The sequence below is a fragment of the Tupaia chinensis genome, unplaced genomic scaffold, assembly GCF_000334495.1.
Source record: "Tupaia chinensis unplaced genomic scaffold, TupChi_1.0 Scaffold139871_1, whole genome shotgun sequence".
Taxonomy (NCBI): Eukaryota; Metazoa; Chordata; class Mammalia; order Scandentia; family Tupaiidae; genus Tupaia; species Tupaia belangeri.
The window spans coordinates 1,167,749-1,189,876 of record NW_006199750.1 but is presented as its reverse complement, the minus strand read 5'-3'; the positions used below and the strand labels follow the sequence as shown (position 1 = coordinate 1,189,876).

Genomic DNA, 22,128 nt, shown 5'->3' with positions numbered 1-22,128 from the left:
TGGTAAAAAGCTAGGTCCCCAGCGTGCACCTGGCTCCGGTCGAACCTTTTCGTTTCCACCCTCACACTGTGAATGGGGTCCTTTCCATGGTCTACTTAGTGCCAGGTTTTTATGCTCTTTGGCGGTGACTTCTCTGCTGGAAGCAGTCTCCAGGCCTAATGCTGAGGGGCTGTCTAATGACTCTAAGAGCAAGAAAACTGTGCTGCGCCTTCTGGAGAAAACACGTGTTTTAGAGAAGGTGTGTTCAGGTGTGAGTTTCAGTGCCCTTGGCCAGGAATTCAATGTTTTTTGTTTTTTTTTTAAGAATTATTTAATTATATTATTATTATTATTTTATTAGACCGGGGTGGGGAATGTGAGAAAACAAGCCACCAGGTCCAGGACTCCAACCACAGTCAGCCGTGTGGAGCTCCAGAGTCGTAACCACTACACCACCTGCTGGTCCCCAGGAACCCAATGTTAATGAACCATCAACACCTATTAGGTTGTCTGGAAAGTCATGACGCAGTTTTGCATAGAAAAAAGCGTCATGACTTCCCAGCCCACCTACTGTTATATAAGGAATCTGTAAAAAGAACACACGGACGACAAGATTACAGACCGACTGGCTGATGAGAACACCGGCAGAGGGTGGACCTCAGCCCTGCATTTCCCTAGGAGCAATGACTCAGTACTGGCCAGTTCACAGGGGATACTACCATGACTGGTGAGAATCTGCTGTCCCCTTCCTGGCACTGAAGGGTCATTCCCTAGAAGGAGCCCGTGACCCTCTGAACTCCCCCATCTGGCATGCTCTCCACGTGAGGGGTGGTCCCACCAGCACCCCTTGACTCACACTCCACATCTCCCACCAAACTGAACTTTCACCTGCACTGCTCATATACCATCTAGCACTTGAATGCTGGGAGAGGCCATCCAATCCTCCGAGAACAGCATCCTGTTAATGAAACCATCTGGGTGGGACCAGCAGGCGGCATGGTGGTTAAGGCGCTGTTCTTCCACATGGTCAACTGCGGTTCGCGTCCTGAACCTGGTGGCTTGCTCTGTCACTGTCCCTTTCTCTCTCTCTCTGGTCACATTAAATCATCATCATCATCATCATCATCAAATTAAATAATTCTTTTAAAAATATCTTGCTATAGGGAACCAGCAGTTAGCGTAATGGCTATGTCGCTGGACTCCCACATAGTTGACCGTGGTTCGCGTCCCGGACCCGGTGGCTTAGAACTCACGCCGGGCGCGTGTGCGTGCGTGCCCAAGATCCCGAGAGGAGAATGGAGGAGAAGGGATTGCGGCGTGACCATCCCCCCTGGGGGGTGATTTCTCGCTTTCTGTCTCTATGTCTCTCTCTGTCTGGCTGGCGAGTGCACGCGCCCTATAGCGAAAATCTCTCCAAAAAAAAAAATATATATATCTTGCTATAAAAAATAATTCTCTGGGTGGAGAGGAGGTGAGGGGGAGCAGCAGCCAGCCAGGATGCCTATTCTTCCATCTGGGCAGGGCCAAGGCAGCCCTTCTGTGCCTCGTGAGCCCTTGAGAGAGGGCAAGGATAGCACAGCTTCTTTCCACACACAGGGCCGGCCTCCTGGGAGCGCCCCGAGCTTGGCTTAATATTCTGATGCTATTGTCTTAAATTTCTTAATAATTTTTTTTGGAGAGATTTTTGCTATAGGGCATGGATGCTCACCAGAGAGACAGAGGGACAGAAAGGAAGAAATCATCCCCAACCACCCAGTGGGTATGGCCATGCTGCAATCCATTCTCCTCTCAGAATTTTGGACACACACACACACACACACACACACACACGTGCCTACTGCGAGTTTCAAGCTTCCAGGTCCAGGACTTGAACTGTGGTTGGTCATGTAGGAGTCCACAGAAGTAACCATTATGACATCAGTTGGTCCTATCTTAATAAAAAAATTTTTTTACAGGTTTTTGCATGCTTGCCAGAAAGAGACAGAGACAGAAAGCGAGAAATCACCCCCCGGGGGGATGGCCATGTTGCAATCCCTTCTCTTCTATTCTCCCAGGATCTTGGGCACGCACGCACATGCACCCAGCATGAGTTTAAGCCACCGGGTCCGGGATTCGAACCGTGGTAGACTGCATGGGAGTCCAGCGACATAGCCATTACACTAACTGCTGGTCCGTCATCTTAATCACTTTTGAACAAGAAGTCCACCTTTCCATTTTACACTAAGCATCCCAAACGATAAAGCTGATTCTGTCCAAAGGAGCCCTACGTTGCCATGAAGGGGGTCGGTGCCAGGAGAGGGAAGCTCCCCTGTGCGGAAGGAACATGGGGGCCTGTCAGGGCATGACAAGGGCGGGCCAGTGTCTGGAAACGTCTCTCCAGGACTCCTCCTGCATGATAAAAAGGCTTCCGGCAAGAAACTGTGACTGCGCCCAGACCCTCGGGTGGTTCTAGGCTTACATAAGACACCCAAACAAACACGAAGAGGGGACCTTGGTGCTGTAGCACAGCAGTTAAGCTCTGTGCACGGGGAGCCAGATTCCACATGGCAGACCTCAGTTTGAGTCCTGGCCATGGCAGCTGGAACAACATGGCAAGAGTGAATGTGTGTATGTCCATTCCTCATGGGGTGGAGATGGGAGAAAAAGGATGTGGTGTGACCACACCCCACTGGGGATATTCTCTCTCTCTCTGAAGCCATTTGCCCTCTGGCAATTAAAAATAAATAGGGACCAGCAGTTAGCGTAATGGCTATGTCACTGGACTCCCATGTAGTCGACCACGGTTCGAGTCCTGGACCCGGTGGCTTAAACTCACGCTGGGCGCGCGTGCATGTGTGCCCAAGATCCCGAGAGAGAACGGAGGAGAAGGGATTGCGGAGTGGCCATACCCCCAGAGGGTGATTTCTCGCTTTCTGTCTCTCTGTCTCTCTGTCTTTCTGGCGAGCACACATGCCCTTTAGCAAAAACCTCTCAGATAGATAGATGGGACCTGAGCCATTTTCTTACAATGTATTCTCTCACACATAGTCTGCAAACGTTGCTGCCGTCCTAAAGCAATTACAGCCCTCTGCTACGTCAGCTCAGGTCACCTCGGGCTAAGAGCAAAGCCAGAAGACGTGTCACACGAACTCCGTTTGTGTTTTCACTTCGGGTAAAAATGATAGCTTTCGTCACACAAAGAGCATCTACTTTGTATAAACCTCCCACACGAGCAGTTTGTGATACGTGATTCTACAAAAATGCTGTTCCTACCTCACTAGGCCAACGTTAAAGTGAAGTGGGTATTTAAAAAAAATAAATTTCATTTATTCCCAGAAGAACCCGTACTTGGCTGCTTCCTACCTCAAACGTCATGAGGAACGGCCACGCACGCATCCCTGGTGAAAGGCCCGCATGAGTGTAGACGCGTACATTTGGCCGTGGGCGTTTCTCCTGGTTCAGCCATCAGTGGCCCCTTAGGAAGCCAGGAATTTAAGAGAGTCTGTGCGGGGACCTGTAGCCAGCTCTGTGGTTTGGCACTTGTATAAAGAACATCGGAGCAGCGCTTTTCTTTTTTCTTCTCTCTTCTCTCTCTCTCTCTTTTTTTTCCTTTGGCCAGAGATCATAGGTGCTCAGAAAGAGAGAGAGGGACGGGGCAAAAGCACCCCACAACGGAGCAAGGTCACATTGCAGTCCCTTCTCCATTGCTCCATCCTGTCAGAATCTGGGGCATGCCCCCAGGGCTGGGATTCACACCACAGCCAGCCCTGTGGAACCCACTTCCTTAACCAGGTGGCCACCGACCCTGAAGCAGCACCTTTCAAATCCTGCATTTTTCTGGGCACTCAGAACGTCCCATGGCCCAGGGTCAAAGTTGTGTTCTGGTTTGGGATTCCTGGCTCCACGTCTTTTGCCTCTGTCCTGCCATGCTATTCTGGACAGAATCTAGACTGAGAGGTGTCCTCACGGGTTACACTGTCAGCCCTTCCATTCTAACTCAGTGCAGCTGGCAGACTCACTCCAGAGCACAGCCTCGATTATGTCAGTTTCCACACAGGCTGATGCTCTCGTTCCATGCAGTCCTCTGTGCGAACGTAAGTGCACTCCCCCCAGATGTCTCCACCTTGGTCCTTACTCTGTCCTGTACCACTCTCCACCTCCCTTTGTCTGCCATCTGTCCCTACGCTTGGAGGGTAGAGGCAGGATGGTGAGGAATGGGAATGGTCTTGGTCTCTCTAAAGAAGTCTCCCCACCTGTTGGCATTCTATTTCTTCCTGAATGTTTCCCAACTCCTAGAGGTCATGCTTCTGTCCTGGTGCTGAAGGCCAGTATCTATTCACCCTAGTCATTCCTCACGTTGTGTGTTTCAGATTCACCAATAAACAGAGTCTAGTGACCAAAGAGCAAGAACCTCACCTTATCTTCATCTTAAATGTACGGGACAGAGCCAGCCCCACAGCCTGGTAGTTAAGGGAGGTGGATCCCACGTGGCTGGTCATGGTTTGAATTCTGGCCCCATAGCTTGAAAAACATACCCAAATCCCAACAGGATGGAAAAATGAAGGAAAACGAATTGCTGCAGGACCACGTCCCATTCAGGAGTGCTTTTTCCTTCTTTCTTTTGCTCTATCTCTGGGAAGCACACATGCCCTCTGACAATAAAAAAATAACCTAAGCACATGGAGAAGTGTGTGTGTGCAGGGGCTTTCGGAGAACACACATTAAGGCTTTCTGAGCTTCAGAGTTTGGCTTCAGCATTCCAGACTCATTAAGTAGACTGGATGTTTGCTCAACAAGGAAATTATCCTATAAAAAAAATCCATGCAAATATCCCTAAACTCTATCCTGTTTTCTCATTTCCCTCAGTTGCTCTTAGTTGGAAGAATTCATTAACCCAGGAGTCATTGTACAATACAAATAATACAAAACCATCTCGCACCAAATTAGCCCAAATCTACCAGCACACAAACTAAACATACAAATGTATGAAAAGCCAGATAATTAATGAAGATCGTGCACCTCTTCAAAGAGGTTTTCATTTCTGCAAGAAAGAAAATTATTATTATAGGAAGAAATGCTATTAATTTTTAAAAAATAAAGTAGGAATCTTTCTTGAATAAATTATTTCTGTATATTAGTTAAACAAATTATTAGTTATTAATTATTGACATTATTTTAATAAATTATACTTTGGCAACACATCTTATCAGCCAAAGCATAGATGAACTTACACATATGACAATAAATTACATCATGACCTCGCACATGAAGACTGGATCATTTCTTTTTTTTCTTTTTTTTTTTTTTTTAAGAGATATTTTTGCTATAGGGTATGTGTGCACGCTAGAAAGACAGAGAGAGACAGAAAGCGAGAAATCACCCACCAGGGGCGATGGCCACACCGCAATCCCTTCTCCTCCATTCTCCTCTCAGAACTATGGGCACACACACACATATGCCTGACATTGAGTTTTAAGCTGCAGGGTCTGAGACTCGAACCACGGTCAACTACGTGGGAGTCCAGCGACGTAACCATTAAGCCCAGCGACGTAACCATGCGGGTCCTACTCATTTATTTTCTGTGCCTACTCCATTTTTTTCAAGCTTTTTAAAAAATCAAGTTTACTTTTAAAATTATGATAAAAAGCACATGCACAAAAGAGAAAGAAAGCCCCCACGACAGGTCTCATCACAGTGCAATCCTTCCTCAGCCCTTCTGCCTGGCAGGATCTCAAGGCACACCTAAGCACCCAGAGGGCTCTCGGACTGACCTGAACACACATGGGAGCTGAACCCACGAATGGCAGTTTCATTTGCTACCAACTGTACTGCCAGGCTGGACCAGGCCACTCAACTAATTTTTCTTTTCTTTTTTTTTTGAGAGGTTTTTGCTATAGGGCATGTGCGCTCGCCAGAGAGACAGAGACAGAGAGACAGAAAGCGAGAAATCACCCCCCGGGGGAATGGCCATGCCGCAATCCCTTTTCCTCCATTCTCCTCTCGGGATCTTGGGCACGCACGCACACGAGCCCAGCGTGAGTTTAAGCCACCGGGTCCAGGACGCGAATCGCAGTCGACTATGTGGGAGTCCAGCGACACAGCCATTACACTAATTGCTGGTCCCAACACTCCACTAGTTTTAAGGAAAACCACTATTTTTGTGAGGAGGAAGCACATTTGTATTCAAGTTTCTTTGTTGTCTAGTGTTTAAGTCCTCTATAAATAAAATATGTTACTGGAGGTAGAACACTGCAGTTCTTCTCAGGCTGCACCGGCAGCTTTCCCCAAGGTAACTGTGCCTCAGAGCCGCACACCCTGAGTGATCGTGTCAGGTATATTACTTCTGAGTCATCATGTACAATTTGCTTTCTGTTCTGACACAAATATCCCAAATAGTTTGACAACAGAAAAAGCACCAGGAAAACGAATGCTTTCTCAACACTGAAATCAGAAATACAATACCACTTCTTTCTACTACTGTGAAAAGTTTGTACACTCTCCCAACAAATAAGACTTCCTGCCCATGGATGCATGAAACCCCCACTCTAACTGCTCTCTTTCCTCTCTTTCATTTCCTCCTGAAACCCAATCTTTACCCTCTGAAATAACTCAAAAAATACCTGCTTTTTTCTCTGCAATACAGTTCAAGATCCACCTTCCATAAGCATTTCAGAAACTGTAAAACATATTTTAACTGTGAAATAATAGTATCTGAAACAGTTTCTCATATCTTAAGACACTCAATCTTTCAGGATTTGATCATCTGGGTTTAATTCATTTCAGACACACCAGAATAAACTTTCTAAAATGAAAATCTGATCTTCTTTTTTTTGGAGGGGTTTTTGCTAGAGGGCGCGTGCGCTTGCCAGAAAGACAGAGAGAGACAGAGAGATAAAAGGCAAGAAATCACCCCCTAGGGGGATGGCCACGCCGCAATCCCTTCTCCATTTTCCTCTCGGGATCTTGGGCACGCACACACATGCGCCTGGCGTTGAGTTTAAGCCACCTGGTCCGGGACTCGAACTGCAGTCAGCTACATGGGAGTCCGACATAGCCATTACGCTAACTGCTGGTCCCGAAAATCTGATCTTCTTGTAATTCAGTGGCCACCCATAGCCCAGTGGTCGAGGTCCCATCCCACGGAAAGGCACTCTGTGTGTTCCATATCTTACCCTTGCCCTACTTTTAAATTTCAAACACCCACACTCGACCACACATGCGTAGGTAAAGCCCTCGCCCTGGCCAATCGGGAACCACCCTCAGACCCTTTCTCTCTACACGCATCTCACTGGACCAGTTCCTCGGCCTCAACACTCATGATACTGGGGGCCAAATAATGATTTGCTGTGGAGATCCGACCTAAGCCATTCAGCAGCACCCCTGCCTTCTCCCTAGGAGAGGCCAGCCACACGCTGTATCTCACTCCAGTTAGAACATCCACAAATCCCTCTGTAAGTTCCCAAATGTTCCCTCGTGGGCAAAACTGCCTCTAGTTGAGAACCGCTGAGTCACAGTCATTGTACCCTGCGACACTCAGAGTCCATCCCGAGCCAAGGTCTTTGTACAGAGGTTGCCCAGTCACATAACTCAGACCACGGCCACTCTGTTCAAAGCAAATCATCGATAGGTAAGAATATAGATATTAGCGCCTAAATGGTGCATTTATCTTAGACAATAACCAATCTAATGAACGGGATATATTCTAGGCCCTCGTTTCTATAGGCACAACACCAACCACTTTAGGAGGTGAGGACAACGTTACACAAGATCATGGAGATGTGTGACAGAGAGAAGTCAGGGGTTCGTAGACACACACAGGAGAGAAGGCAGTGTCGGAAGAGTAATCCTTCCTCTCCCACAGAGCCTTACTTATGTCAGAAGGCCACAGAACCCAACTTGAAGAAGCTCCCAAATAAACGATAGTATGAAATTAGAACTCATGGTATAAAATAAGAGTCCTTATCTATGCAGATATACATTTTAAAATGAAATAAGGATAGCTGTTTCTTAGAGCAGAATTCCAGTGACTATAGAAGGAATCTCTGCGAAGTATTCATTTCAAGGAGAAAAATGGCACATTCACAGTGGAGAAACCCAGCAGACATTCCCTTAACCTCATCAATGTTAACCTCACCAGCAAGGAGACATGAGCTCACGTACCTTCTGACGTAAAGCTCTGAGAAGAACGGGACATGGCTCGTGTGGTATTCTTGCCATAAATGCATAATCACAACATAATCATGAGAGAATGCCAGAACACTCTAAACTGAGGGAATTAAACAAAGTAAGTGGATGGTGGAGCTAGGTGCTGGGACCTACATGGCAAGGTCCTGGGTTTGCATCCTGTGCCTACCTGTAGACGCTGGGTAAAGGCATGGCTGATTCCATGCTGGGTGAGGCATGAGGTGGGCTGCAGGCAGGAAGACCCTGTCAGGGATGCCTACCTATTTCTCTCTCTCATGGAAGAAATAAACACAATTTTTATAAAAACGCAGAAAATAACTGGCTGGAACATTTCAAAAGGATCAAGTCAAAGAGAGACAAAGACAGACTGAAGAACGATGGCCGGTCAGGGGAAACTAAGGAGGTAAGACGAGCAAACGCACGGTCTGGATTCTGAACTAGAAAAGGGCACTGATGAGACAAGTGGCAGAACTCAAGTAAGGGCTGTAGGTTAGTTACCAGGATCATCTCTGCCAAGTTCCTGGTTTAGACACACGCTCTAGGTAGATGGAAGAGGTTACCATGGGGGTGGGGAAGGGAGCAGGATGAAGGGTACATGGAATTGCTATGTGCAATTTGTGCAACTTTTTTGTAAATCTGAACTTTTTCCAAAATAAAAAATTAAATACATATTTTAAAAACTAAAGAGTGACAAAGACAAAGAAGTAAATATTTAAATGATTTCAAGGTCAGATTCCCATTGCCTGAGCTATTCCTCCCAAAGGAAAGCACCACATTAAAACACATTATTGCATCCCCTGGAATGCCCTTCATAAATCCCCCGCCTCCTCTGGGAGGCACTTCAAATGTTCCTAGGAAGACTTAGCTTCCCTTTGTTTGTCCGGCCACAGTTCCTTGCAACACCCCTGGCCTATTATAGACTCGCCCTGTGTCTATAAGTTCTTGAAACTGGTTTTTCTACAGCACTGAGAGTTCCTCAAAAGCAGAAACCTTATTTAGCCTTCCTCAAGTACCCAGTGGAATATCTAGCACAGAGTAGGCACAAAATATTAATGTTTGAATGAATTCTTCATTACACAAAAGATATTTTGTCTTAGCCTAGCCCAATGCTCACCAACACTGTAAGAATGGCTTCCTGGTGGGATGATTGCAAAATTTAAATAAGGTCTGAAGACTCCTGTCTCCTTTGTGACTCTACTCTCATAATATCCAGTCATGTTGGCACTGCCTAAAGTACTATTACATAACATAACAACAGAGGGGATTTGCAGACAGTCATCCGCAGTTCTATTACTAAGTCAAGTTGCCTTTTTTCTTCTTCTTTTTTTTCTGGAGATGTTTTTGCTATAGGGCACATGTGCTTGCCAGAAAGAGAGAGACAGAGAGACAAAAATAGAGAAATCATCCCTGGGGGGATGGCCATGCTGCAATCCCTTCTCCTCCATTCCCCCCTCAGGATCTTGGGCATGCATGCACACACGCCTGGCGTGAGTTTAAGCCACTGGTTCTGGGACTCGAACTGTGGTGGACTACATGGGAGTCCAGCGACATAGCTATTATGCTAACTGTTGGCCCCTTTTTTTTCCTTTTAAAAAAAATTTTTTTTAGGGCACATGTGCTTGCTGGAGATACAGAGAAAAAGTTGGAGATGGCCACGCCAGAATCCCTGCTCCTATATTTTCCTCTCAGAATTTTGGGCACGCATGTACAAATGCCCAGCATGAATTTCAGGCAACTGGGGCCAGAACTCAAACTGCGGTCAGCCATGTGGGAGTCAAGAGTCTTAACCATTATGCCACCCACTGGCCCCCAAATTGTCTTCATTTTTATATTGCCTTATATTATTTGTCTATACACATAACTATTTTAAAATAGGTATAAATACAGTGTAGATACAATTTTAAATTCTATTTTCCTACTGGTCAAACACTGGTTCAAAACAGCATGTACAATTTTAGAACTGTTTTACATTCTATATCTTATTCCTCGAATATCTTTGATGATATAATTCTTCAGCTTTGGATAGGGAATATATATTTTGGGAAAAGTTTAAGGAGCTAGTCAGGGCCAAATCTAACCACTAAAGTAAATAATCAAGGTATGGGGCTAGCAGATGGTACAGTGGTTTCATCGCTGAACTCCCACATGGCTGACCATGGTTCAAGTCCCGAATCTGGTGGCTTGAAAATCATGCCTTCCATGTGTGCGTGCATGCTCAAGATTCTGGAGGGAGAAGGGACTGTGGTGTGGCCATTCACCCTAAGGGGTGATTTCTCACTCTCCCTCTCACTGTCCCTGTCTCACTCTCTGGTGTGCTACAAGGCAAAAACTGTTTTAAATAAATAAAGACAATAAATAAATAATCAAAGCGTCTTCCTTTGAATCTTGAAAACTAGCTCTGAGAGCAAATACGAAGTGCTTAGAGCTTCATGGGATAAGTGTACCATTCCTTCAAGGTGGTGAACTGGATCCAAAAGACGAAAGCTCTCTGAACCTGCTATTCCGTTCCTCACATGGAGACAGAAGCACATACCCACTGTAGGATGACAGGAAGGGTTAAATGGCAGCATGTGTGAACACTCTGGCATGATACTTGCTACTAAATATTGTTGTCATTAGGGCCAGCCAGTGGCTTAAGAGTTGAGTGCTAGACCCTACAAGGCTGATTGTGTAGTTTGAGTCCCAAACCTGGTGGCTTGAGAAACATGCCAGGCACACGTACACACGTGCCCAAACCTGACAGGAGGGAGAAATGGAGAAGGAGTTGCAATGTAAGCATTTCCTGTGTGTGGGGCGCTATCTCACACCCCCCTAACCTCTGTCTCTCTCTGGTGAATGCACGCACTGTCTGGGAAATTTAAAAAAGGAGGGGGGACCAGCAGTTGGCTTAATGGCTATGTCTCTGGACTCTCATGTGGTCGACAGCAGTTCGAGTTCGAGTCCCGGACCCAGTGGCTTGAACTCACACAGGGTGCATGTCTGTGCGTGCCCAAGATCCCGAGAGGAGAATGAAGAAGGTATTACAGCAAGGCCATCCCCCCTGAGGGTGATTTCTCACTTTCTGTCTCTCTGTCTCTCTCTGTCTTTCTGGTGCGCGCACGCGCCCAATAGCAAAAATCTCTCAAAATAATAATAATAACAACAACAATAATAATAATAATAATGGTGTCTTTTGTTTGCCATCACTAAAATCCTTAATGACAATATTTGTTCCATACATTCTGTTTGGCTATAATGGGATTCTGTGTCCTAAAATATAATATATTTAAATCAAATTACAACTCATATTTTTTTTTGAGAGTTTTTTGCTGTAGGGCGCATGCACTCACCAGAGAGACAGAGAGAGACAGAAAGCGAGAAATCACCCCCCAGGAGGGATGGCCATGCTGCAATCCCTTCTCCTCCATTATCCTCTTGAGATCTTGGGCACGCACGCACACGCACCCGGCATGAGTTCAAGCCACCAGGTCCGGGACTCAAACTGTGGTCAACTACATGGGAGTCCAGCGACATAGCCATTACGCTAACGGCTGGTCCCTACAATTTGGATTTTCTAGTCTCCAATGCATATCATTAGTTCCTTGGGCACAAAGCATACTGGTGACACTTCTCAACTCCTAGAAGTTCAAGAAGTGATGAAGACATTGATTGGTCCTGCCTAAGTTGATATGCTGTGAAAAATCACTTTGAACTTCTAGAGGACTTTCACCTCTTATCTTTTGTTTATATGTAAACTCAAGATTAGTATATTAAGGAAGAGGCTTATAAAATATTAAAATTCAGGGCCAGCTTGTGGCATGGTGATTAAGGCAGCTGGATCTCATCTGGCCGGCCACACAGTTTGAGTCCCGGAGGTGGAGGCTTGAAACACACGCTGGGTTGCTGGGTTGGGGCCAGCAGGTGGCGTGATGGTTAAGGTGTTGGACTCCCACATGGCTGACCATGATTCCAAGTCCAGGACCTGGAAGCTTGCTTTCTCACTTTCCATCTCTCGCTATCTCTCTCTGGTCAAATTAAAAAATAAAAAATTAAATAAATCATTATTTTTAAAAAGAAAAGAAAAACATGCTGGGCACGTGTGTGTGGGGTGGTGGTGGTGGTGGCAAAACCTCAAGAGGAGGATGGCCTGGTCATGCCCTCTGGGGGGTGAGTTCCCACCACCCCCTCTTCAGTGAGCGCACATGCCGGACTAAGTAACCTAAGTGGACTTTTCTAAACGTTTCCATTTATATCATTCTTACTTTGTTCTTTTTCCTTCTTGTAGTTTCTGCAATACGGAGCGTGTGCTCACCAGAGAGAGGGCAAGTAAGAAATCATCTCCCAAGGGCGATGGCCACGCTGCGATTTGTTCTCCAGTCTCAGGATTTTAGGCACACATGCACACACGTGCGCCCAGTGTGATTTTCAAGCTGCTGGGTCCAGGACTGGAATGACACAGCTGGCCATGTGGGACGCAGTGCCTTAACCTCCACACTACCTGATGGCCCCCACTCTTGATTTTATTAAAGAAGGGAAAACTGACCTTTGGATGAGGGCTTTCAAAATGGCATGTGTCAGCCATAATATTTTGCCACGAGAAGATTTATAACATAAGTCCTGCTAAAGACTAGGTGTTTAATAAACGCGATCCTTCAGAAACACAGTCATCTAACTAATGTCGGCTTTGGCAAGTACCAATACGTGGATACTAAATATCTCCCATAACTCACACTTTAAATGGCATTTTAAATGACTTAGCATGTGGGCAAACTAAACGAACAATATTTTCAAATATAATCAAATGTCTTTATGCTCACATTTAGAGAAGCCTGCCATAAACCACTACAAGACAAAAAAAGAAAATTTTAAATAAACTTCTTACAAGTCTTAAGAGCCTGCAACGCAGGAGCCTGAAAGCGAACGTTCTCGGGTAGGCGTTGCTCCGTGGCTCAGTCTCTGGGCTCAGAGAACTCAGCTTCTGGAGGCCAACGTCTAACGACTACAGAGCTTTCCGACACTTTGTGCTGAGAGTCTGGCAGCTGCATCGCGCCACAATTAAACCTCCTAAAAATACACAGGGAGAAATTCAAGAAAGCTAGTTCTGCTGTTTCAAGTGTGGTGCTTTTCTTTATTAGAAAAAAAAAAAAAGTCTGAGGTCGATTTTTAAATCTGGAACATTGCACAGGGTTACTGAGAAATCAAATATGAACTCTAGCATTATTGTCCCTCCATGGAATAACTTTTTAAATTTTAAGTTTCTTACGAAGTTTTTGCTAAAAGTCACATGCACTCAATAGAGAGAGAGAGAGAGAAAGGGAAAGTTTCTCTATCCCTTTCTATCCCCCCCAGGGGTGATGGTCACACTGCAATCCCTTCTCCAATCTCTTGAGATTTTGAGCGCGCGCACACACACACACACACACACACACGCATGTGCGCAAGCGCATGCACGCTGCTATGTTTTTTTAAGCTGCCAGGTCCAGACTCAATCCAAGAGGTTGGCTATGTGGGATCCAGCTGCCTCCACCACCACGCCACCTGCTGGCCCACGAAGACATTCTTCATTTAGATTCAATTAATTCCTCTTCTAAGAGGCAGCGCCCTAACAATGTGGAAATACATGGGCGAGCCTAAACTTTGCTCTCTAGAAAAAGCAATGATGAAGAGACTGAAAACAAACACTTTCCCCACCTAAAGAAAACCGAATAAAACAGGCCAAAGCAGACATTCTTAACCTGCACAGTGATCTGTGAACGAGGAGATCACGCCCCAAATTTGATTCTGGTTTTACTTGGTAGAGAACAGATCTCAACAGGTTCTCAAAAGCTTTGTGAGTCCCCAGACACTTCTTGCCTAGAAACTTAAAAACTTTCTGTGTCAGTTATATATTCTAAATGACGGCACCTGTCCTTGTTACTACCATAAGCCACAATGAATGAATGATCCTTCTGTGAAATCTAAGAAGATTGTTATATTTTGGTTTATTTACTTAGTTTTTACTATAGGGCACATGAATTCACTTGAGAGGGTAAGGGACAAGGAACAGGGGATGGGAGGGGAATGGCCACACCTCAAGCCCTTCTCTTCCATTCTCTTTTCAAGATTTTGGACATGCACACACCTGTGCCTGGCATGATTTCCAAGTCACCGGGTACAGGACTCAAACTACATTTTTGGCCATGTGGGATCCAGCTGCCTTAACTTCCATACCACCTGCTGGCCCCTCTAATAAAACTCCTGAAGTATCATCACATTATTACACAGATTTGTGTCAACAGGCATTCATGATAAGATACAAAACAACCAACCAAATCTGAAAGTTCATCGTGACCAAAAGCAATCAATTAACTTCACAAGCCATCAATTATAAGTCATCTACTTCATTCAATTCTGAGCCAAAATGTCACAAGAAGTCCCTTGAGGGGCTGGCCGTGGCATGGTGGTTAAGGTGCCGGATTCCCACGTGGCAAGCTGCGACTTGAGTCCAGGACTTGGCAGCTGCTTTCTCACTTTCCCCCTCTCTCGTTCTCACTCTCTCTCTTTTGAGCACACATGCCATACGGCGAATTAAATTCTAATAATAAAGTTAATATTAACAATATACATAATTAAATAATTATTTTAAAATGTCACTTGGATTCACTGAATACCAGTAATACGTTTATGAGACAATGGCATCTGGGCAAAGGTTACAAGGCAAACACTAAACAAAGTGGTAGGTAGGTTTTTTAGTTCAATACGTTGACAAAATACCAGACCATAATGTGGGCCACTCACTAAGGTTTTGCTTTTCTGTTCTCCCTACTAAGCTTAATATTTTTAGGACTAGTCGGTCAGCACTTGGTTTGGGCATAAACTGGCTTTCATTCTTTGTTGAATTAGTTTCTAGAAAAAAGGTATCGAAGGTGGGGTTGGGAAGAGGAATGCAAATGGGCCTCTGTGTGCACAACAGGAATTTCACAGAATACGGGTTTCCACAGTTAAGTGCAGGCATTACAGCTAAGTGACTCATCAAACCCACTGACTCCCAGCTTCAGAAATACTGGGGTATATGCCCACAGCGGTGCCAGCCAGGACATTTCTGTCTATAGCTTCGATGGTATCTCTCAAACTCCAAAATACTTAAGACTCTTTTCAGTAATTTACCTCCAGGAACCTATCGTAAGCAAAGGAAGAGATCTAAAGCATACTCCAATCTAGAGACAGCACGATGAACAGAGGATAAAGGAAGGAAGAACAGGAAACAACCCAAATATCCAACAATAGGTTAAATTATGGTAAATCTAACTAAGCGAACATGACTCAGACGATCAAATATGAAATGTGGAGCTTACATAACAACGCGGAGGAGTACAATTTATAAGTGAGCAAGAGAGCATACGTGTTCATATGTAAAAGCCATGCTACATAAACACGGCGGGAGTGTATGGACAGGTATTTAGCTGCATGAACAAATGTTACTACTAGATTTCCTTTAAAAAGCAGAGTGGGGTTGGGGAAGAGGGGCAGATATGAAAAGGGACTTTCATCCTTGCCATTTCTGCATTGTTTGAAATTTTGCAATGCAAATGTACATACTTTACTTAGATAATTTTCTTTAAAAAAAACCAACAAACATGTACTATATTTATGCAAATATGGACAGGAATGTCCAACTGCAAAAATAGAGCATTAAAATGGAAGGATTATGTATTTCACTTTTTCTACATTTTCTACGTTTTCTGCAGTGACATATTCCTTCATTTAAAACATTAAAAAATGTATAACTGTAAGACTACTCCTTCTGTCAAGCATATAATCACTTTTTCAACCTCATTTTTTCCAGGTCCTACTCAACGTATAACTTTACAACACAAGCAAGTATTACACAGACTTCAGGTAGATACTAGGTAAAAGCATCACTCTAAAATTTAATTGTTTTTTAAATCACCTAATTGCTTTTTAGTAATTTTTTTTGGTCACTCATTGTTAACCCAGAAGTCTCTCTCAGAGCCTGACCAAGGAGGTTCACAGTAGAGCTATGAAGAGTTCGGGGTCGAGAATCATACTCCCAGGACCCTGAGCCCCAGCTCTGCCAACAGCTTCATGATTCTGAAGAGGTCACTCAATTTCTTTGCCTTAATTTCACCACTGTAAAATGGGAATTATAGCCTAACCCTCGAGATTAGGAAGATTAGTACAGAAGACTAATATAAAGCATGCTGTTAAGGCTTGACTTAATAAGCTACTAGTTAGTACCTATTAGCTAATTAAGCTGTTATTATTTGAAGCATTGGAAAATACATGTGTAACAAAATATATGTTGTGATAGCTATTAATATAAACAATGCAAAATATATTTAAAACAAAGATGAAAATACGCTTCAAGTGTCAAAATGAGACAGTGCATAATGTTTCAGCGTAGTGAGCTAATTTTAACACAACTTTATCAAAGGAATAATTAAGGAGACAAAAGAATTTGCAGTGACGTCACCTTCCTCCTTAGTCTCACCTACACTTCACATTGCATAATCTGTTGTGAGCTAAAATGGTTTCTCTTAAAGATCTCTTCTAATGTGCAACCACAGTTACTGACAGGACTTTAGTGTTTTCCTCCAGTTTCCCATGAAAAGGAGAAACTTATTTGAAGCTGGAAGAAACTGCTTTACAAGGATATTGCAATGGCAAAACATTGGGTGCCATGACTTTTCTGACAACCCAATACAAGTGAGAAGGAGAAGAGAAAGAGAAAGAAGGAAGAAAAAAAGGGATATCTAACTGTTTCTTCCTTTCTTTCATTTTTTAGATTACTTTTGAAAAGAAGGGCTTCACCAATCCAAACCAAAGATAAAGCTCTTCAACTTGTTTAATTCAAGTTAAATCTCCTTAGATCAGGAATTAGAGAATGAAGGAACTTTTCTCTCTCCCTTCTACACCTGTACTTCCTTCTGTACTGAAGATCCTACTAATTGCTCTTAGTTTGTTGATAAATGTGGGATAAATTCTCCATTACTTGAGGTAGGTCAGGGCTACTCACACGGCAGATATGTAAATACATCTGGAAAAACAAAACCCAGCTGTCCAGCATTTTTTATCTACAAAAGGTCATGTAAATGTGGAGAGAAGAGTAAGAATTAAAACAAAATTCTGTGTTCATCCACTTCAAGAAAAGAATACCAGGACTAATCGAGCTGTAGGACACATTTATGAATACACACCAGCCATGTGATTGCTATGTAGCAATTTTCGGTAAGAGATTGACATAATATGGTTAGGTTAATACAAAGAAATGAACCTTCATCAGAAAGTGAGCCTCAAAAAAAAAAAAAAAAAGCGATAAATATTACTTATATTATAGTGTCTATGAAATAATTAAACTTTTTAAAAAGTGAGGTTGAAAACCTTCATTGACTCTTAAGATAAACTCCTAAGATGGAGACCCTCCCCAGGGTCGCCCTGATCCCCCCAGAGGACCCACTGCATGTGGGTACCCTACAGCTGGCGGTGGTCCCAAAGTCTGGGAGTATTTTGCAAGCCCTAAAACACTGACTGCAAGCAATTTCTGAGTCTGTTTTGCCTCTGTCCATGACAAGAATCAACGTGTTCCAAGATTCCACAAAATAGGTTTCTTTTATGTTAAAACTATTTCTGGGAAAGCTAAAAGCTAGAATTTTTTACATATGTGGACCAAAGCTATGGTTGGACCTTTAAGTCCATTAACAGAATAAAGACATTTTAAAAGAATTCTCCCTGCTGCAGTTTATTAGGAGAAAGCCACTCTGACTTGCCAAAAAATTTTAAAAGTAAACCTTGTTTTCCTATACAATTCCTTTACTTAAAAGTTCAAGGTTTTGTTATTTGAAGAAAAATATTTAAGTGGAGCATTTAATCCAAATTAAGTGGAAGTTATGAAAATTACTTAAGGAGACAATAGTCATGACCTTTTTTGCTATAGGGCATGTAGGCTCATAGGAGAGACAGACAGACAGAAAGTGAGAAATCAGTCCTCAGGGTGTCATGGCCAGGGGTCATGGCCATGCCACAATCCCTTTTCCTCCATTCTCTGCTTGGGATCTTGAGCATGCACGCACATGCACCCAGCATTGAGTTTTCAAACATTCTACTAAATATGATTTCTAAAGGCAGCTACCTTTAAATTCTATCATTTAAGTATTTTCTACTTTTGGGATTTTAAACTGTTTCCATATTTTGCTTTTATGCCAGGATGAAAATTCTCCTGCATAATTATGTTTGCATCATAGGTTAGTCAGGATAAATCTCTAAAGTTAATTTACTAGTTCAAGTAATAAGAATATTTGTATACTTATACATATTAACAAATTGCTTTTCACAAAGTTTATGGATTTTATTTTTCTATCATCATTTGAGAATGCCAGTTTACTACATATTCAAAAATATTGAACATTTTCTTTTTTAAAAAGTCATCGATTTTTTTAAATATTAAAAGTAACAGCTCAGGCCAGCAAGTGGCCTGGTGGTTAAGTTGCTGGACTACCACATGGCTGACATGGTTCAAGTCCCGAACCTGGTGGCTTGAAACTCGCACCAATGTATAGGGACATGCCCAGGATTCCAGGAGGACAATGGAGAAGAAGGGGTTGGGCGTGGCCACCCCTCTGGGGAGCGATTTCTCATTTTCCCTCTCATTGTCTCTCTCCTCTATGCCCAGCACACATACCCTACAGCAAAAACCTTAAAATAAAACAAAAACAAAAACAAAGCTCATTGCTTCAATTCGTATGTTTATTAGTGAGGTTGATTTTTTTTTTAATGTTTACTATTTATTATTCTGCCTTTTCAAATTGTTCAGTTTTCTCCATTTTTCCACTATAGGACTTGTCTTCTTCATGTTAAACTACAATTCAATATAAAAGCATATAACCCTTCCCTGACCTCAAGAAATTTTTGATTTTTATATTGTCCAACCAATTAACCTTTCCCTTTATGATATTCCCACTACTTAGAAAATTCTTCCCCATTTCAGCATAACAATTGGCATACTTTCTTTTAGTTCTTTTGTTTCATTTTGACATCTCTATTTTTAAAACACCTGGAATTCATTTTCGGTATGTTATAAGGATGATGATTTAGTATCTGGTAACATAAAAGCCCATTAATCATTATTTCCAAAGTTTCCCTGCCTATTTTTCCAGACAAACTTTTTAAATCACTTGGAGAGGTTCCCCATCCACCCCATCCCCAAAAACGTCTTATTTAGATTCTTACTGAAATTGTATCACAACTATAAATGAAAGTCAGGAAGAATGTAGAGAAGGGCCTTATCCTATGTATCTCGTGTATAAAGAGATTTCTTTTTTTTTTTAAGTTTTTTGTTTGTCTGTTTTTTGGATTTTGTTGCATTTGTTTTGTTTTGCTTTTGCCATAGGGGCATGTGCACTTCCAGGAGGGAGACAGAGAGAAAGAGAGACAGAGAGACAGAAAGTGAGAAATCACCCCCCATAGGGAATGGCCACGCCCCCATTCCTTCTCCTCCGTCTCCTCTTGCGATTTTGGGTATAAATGCACACACACACCCGAGTGTGAGTTTCAAACCACTGGATCTGGAATTCGAACCATAGCTGGCCATATGGGAGTCCAGCGCCTTAACCACTAAGCCACTTGCTGGCCCCTAAAGAGGTTTCTTAATAGTGATTAATTCTTTCATTACTGGCATAAGTCTACTTATCACACTGTATTATTCTGAATATTCTGATTTTGAGTTATTGGGGATGGAGTGGATGGGGAACCTCTCTAGTTGAAATTTCTTGCATAACTATTAAAATTTCAGTGGTTACTACTTCAAAACGGATGTTCAATTTCTTCATTTCACTTATATTTTTTCTGAATATAATTCATTTGGCTATATCCAAACTTGAGTTCTAATTTTTAAAACCCAGTATGCATTTACTGTTTCTACGCCATTTTCCCCTAATATTTCATATTTAAATTTTCAGTTTCCTTTGTTTAAGCATCTTAATATCTGTGTCTCTATTTCTTATCTTCCCAGGGCCCATTAAAAAAAAAATCAACTATTTGATTTACCAAATCTTTTTTTCTGTGACCCAATTTATTTTCATTTCTATTAAAATGTTGTTATACTGTGCAATCGTACAAAAGGTCTAATTTCATACTGTGAACCTATTTGGGCTAAGAAATTACAGACAGGCTGAGTATTCTTTATGCAAAATGCTTGGGACTAGAAGCGTTTCCGATTTTTCAGATCTTGGAGTATCTGCGTATATATGAGAGATCTTGGGAATGGGAACTAAGTCAACGCTGACATTAATTTATGCTTTACGTAAACCTTAATGTACAGCCTGAAGGTCACTTTATACAGTTTTTTTGTTTTGCAGCATTTGGACAAAAACCCAGCATAGGAGGTCAGTGGTGGAAAATTCCACTGTGATGTCATGCTGATACAAAGTTTCAGATTTTACAGCATTTTAAGATTTCACAGTTTTAGATTTGAGATGTTCAACCTGTACCTTTTAATCACTTTTTAAAATGCGTACTTTTTTATTTCTTCTAGGAGGGGGGAGCCCTAAGTAGGGTCTTCATTCCTCAGTCCACCCCCAATCAGCCAGGATGATCAGCGGCAGACAAGTGCCTGGTGTGCACAGGGGGACCTCAGGCTGCGAACCCAGGACCTTCCTCGGTGGCCTCGGCATCTCAGAGCACGGGATTGCGTCTGTGTCACCAGAACTGGCCCCTTCTACTCAGTCATTTAATCAGAAAAGTCATTCTAATCTCACCACAATCCTCTGGAACTTTTAGAACGTACTTTTTAAGTTGTGTTAATGTTTCAGAAAACACCCTACTAACTAGAATTGGTCTTAGAAAATTACAAACTACTGTGATTATATACATTTTTCCAAAAGATACTGCTCCGGCATTTCATAGTATTCATTCTCAGCACTACATGAGCCCAACACTTAAAATAAATTCAGTATATTAAAGGAAAAAAACTAGAATGAAGAAACACATTTTATATTGGAAACTATAATATATATATATACATTTTAAATTTTGCATTGGGGTGAGTATTCTCACTGGAGAGAGAGAAAGTGAGATAGCAACTGCAGGCAAGCGGAAGGCCATGTAGCAATACCTTCTCCTCCATTCTCCTCTTGGGGTTTTGGGCACACACACTGGATCTATAACTTTTAATACAATGTAAGTATAAACAATCTAGCTTTATAGAAACTGGGGGAAAATACCCTTCAGAAGTCACAGGTTTCTTTTTGGGAAAGATAACCTGACAGTGGCAAAATTCAGTATTTATAAAATTGCTATTTATAAGCCCTTGCAGTCTGTCCAATTTTGTTTAGCCCACTAGATTCCCTGATAGAAAATTACCATAATTGGACTTGCATTTTCCTCTGCAGTTGCTGTCCATTTTTCAGAAATGCTGACTAATTACTTTCATCATTCCCTGCAAAACTTACATAAACTTTCCGATAAAAGCACTTTCTTTTGAAATATTTTTTCCATGTTATACATAAGTAGAGAAGACTTTCCTAAACATTTTGCATACCTATAATTTTGACTCCTAGGATACCTAAGCACATAATGATTTAATTAATTAACAGCTGGCTTGTTTGTGGTTTTGGTTTTGGTTTTGTTTTTTTGCTATAGAGCACATGGGCCCGCTGGAAAGAGACAGACAGGGAAAGGAACTCTCACCCCCAGGGAGGACGGCCATGCCACAATCCCCTCTCCTCTCAGGATTTCGGGCACACATGCACATGCGCCCACCATGATTTTCAAGCTACCCCATCTGGGACTCAAACTGCAAAGTTGGCCACATGGAGCCCAGCCGTCTTAACTTCCATGCTTCCTGCTGGCCCCAGTTGTTCTTACTCTTAAATAGACAACATCTCATACTTAATGCAGAATGCCACCTCCACTTACATGTTTCCCCAGAAATTTAGGTTTTTCCCTTTTTTAAAAAAAAAAAGAAGAGAGATTTATACAATAGGGCGCATGCACTCACCAGAGACAGAGAGA

At 42.7% G+C, this 22,128-nt stretch overlaps 1 protein-coding gene across 1 annotated transcript in view; it reads right to left on the bottom strand.

The window, feature by feature from the left end:
• Positions 1–22,128, bottom strand: part of DCLK2 (doublecortin like kinase 2) — a gene marked incomplete in the record, with an annotated part of 212,251 nt that overhangs the window by 160,038 nt on the left and 30,085 nt on the right.